This window comes from Triticum urartu, chromosome 3A (assembly GCF_056163025.1).
Source record: "Triticum urartu cultivar PI428250 chromosome 3A, HENAU_Tu73, whole genome shotgun sequence".
Classification (NCBI taxonomy): domain Eukaryota; kingdom Viridiplantae; phylum Streptophyta; class Magnoliopsida; order Poales; family Poaceae; genus Triticum; species Triticum urartu.
In genome coordinates this window covers 463,224,457-463,227,006 of record NC_141875.1, presented here as the reverse complement: position 1 = coordinate 463,227,006, position 2,550 = coordinate 463,224,457, and positions in this window count along the sequence as shown.

Below are 2,550 nucleotides of genomic sequence, written 5' to 3'. Positions count from 1 at the left end.
GCATGGCATCAAGTTATTTCCCTCTACAAGGGAAGCGCAAGCATTCAACGCTCCAACTATGAAGTGGTGCAAGATGAATCCGATGAGTTTGCAATGAAAGAAGATGAAGAACCTTGTGAGCTTTATCGGAGAGTAACCAAACTCGCGGTCTCACTCCAAGATGAGCAAGGACACGGATGAAAATTGGATCAAGCGCAAATTCCTCAAGGCAATGATGCTTACCACAAGGCCATGTCCTCCGTCATTCGTCAAAGGCCAGACTTCCACACCTTGTCCTCAAGTGAAGTTTTGGATGAGTTTGTGGACATGAGCATCTTGTACAAGACCGCTGACAATTTGGTGCTACATTCTCAAAGAGCAAAGAAGCCCAACCTTGCATTAAAAGCCAAGGTTAGTGTGGAATAAGAGGACGAAGAAGAAGAAGAAGAGGAGAGCAACCCCGAAGATACAAAGTATGCCTATCATGAACACATGTCTCTTGCTTCAAGGCAATTTTGGAACAAGAAAAACTTAGGGCCCAACTTCAACAAGAACAACTCAAGTGGCACGAAGGGCAAGCAACGTGTGAGGACTTGCTATAATTGTGGCAATGTGAGCCATTTTGTTGCGGAGTGCCCATATGAGAAGAGGGAAGACAATGGTGGCAAGCTCATCCGAAAGGACAAAGCCAAGTCTTTCCCAAACAAGAGCAACTTCACCAAGAAGACTCCTCCCAAGGCGTTGGTGGTACAAGAAGAGTACAATGAGGATGATGATGAGGAGGAGGATGGTGAGTTGGTTGCCATGGCCTCCGTTGCCATTGCGACAACTCCGCGAGTGTCACTCTTTGACTCACCCAATGAGTGCATCACCGCCAAGTGCCTCATGGCTAAATCCACCAACAAGGTAACCCCCAACATCAAAACTACCATCATTAATAATCCTTCTTTGATGGATTGCATTGATGAACATGATGGATCTAGTGTGGAGGAGAACGAGTTTGAGTCCTTTATGGGCAAACTCAAGGGTAAATCCAAGAAGCACTTCATTGCTCTCTTGCAACAACTTGGTGAAGCCAATGACATGATCGAGGCTCACGAAGATACCATCACTAAGATGGAGGGGCATAGTCGCGACTATGCCGATGAGATTTCGGATCTTTCCAATGCTCTTGAGAAAGAGCGTGATCTTCGTTTGGCTCTTGAGGAGTCACATAACGATGATCACGCTAAGTTAAACAAAGATCTTGATCATGCTATTGTTGTTTCTCGTGTGCTAAACTACGAGAAGGCCAAGCTTGGGGTTGATCTTGCTAGACTCAAAGAGGAGTTTGACCTACTTGACAAGGCTCACAAGGTCTTGAAGGGTACTCATGCTAGCCTCAAAGAGTCTCATGATCAACTTCAAGTATAGCTAACCAAGGAGAAAGCCACATTTCCTCATATGGTGTTAATTGATAATGCAAATTCTACTAACCCATGTTGTGAGCATGTGCATCTTGTTGAGGAGAATGCTAAGTTGAAGGAGCGACTTGAGAAAGGCCTTGTTTCTTGCATCCAAGGCGAGAAAAACCTCAACGACCTTTTGAGCAATCAAAAGGGAGTTGTGGCCAAGGAAGGGATTGGGTACGCACCCAAGTCTAAGAACAAGAAGAAGAATGACAAGGCCAAACGACCTCCCCCTCTCAAGCAAACCTTTGTGAAGGAGGGAGAGGGTGCTACTAAGGAGAAGAAGAAGAACATCGTGAAGGGTGGTGATGCCAAGAAGGGCAACACTTCCCTTCCCAACCAAGCCGGCGACTTTAACCCTTCTTATGTGTTGTGCTGTGCTAGTGATGGACATGTTTATGCCAAATTTGTTGGCTCTCCTTATGAGTACATTGAATGGTCTATTTGGGTTCCTAAGACCCTTGTTACTAACATCAAAGGACCCATTACTAAATGGGTACCTAAAACCAAGCATTGATCTCTTGTAGGTGTTTGCTTCCGGTGGGGGGTCATGGTTGCTCAATAGTGGAGCCACTAATCATATGACCGGAAGCAAGGATTTGGTGGTGGATGTTCACAAGATTCCATCTATGCCCACCAATGTCGAGTGGGGTGATGTCTCGTCCTCCAAGGTATTGGGGCTTGGCAAGGTTGTCATTTCTCAAGATCTCACGATCGAGAAGGTCATTCTTGTTGAGTCCCTTGCATACAATTTACTTTCCGTTCGTCAACTTGCACTCATGGGCTTTGCCACTTTCTTTGATGTTGATACCGTGGCCCTCTTGTGGAGCAAGACTCTTAAAGTAGCCTGTCGGATTTCGGGTTCCGGCAGACCCTTGAGGTTTGAACACTGGGGTGCGCTCGTAGATCTCTCCCCTACCGATCTACGTCCAATCTCCTCACGTGATCTAAGCTGGAAACAACGAACAACACAAGGGACACGAGATTTATACTGGTTCGGACCACCGTTGTGGTGTAATACCCTACTCCAGTGTGTGGTGTGGTGGATTGCCTCGGGGGCTGATGATGAACAGTACAAGGCAAGAACAGCCTCGTGAGAGGTGCTCTTGATCTGGTGCGATGA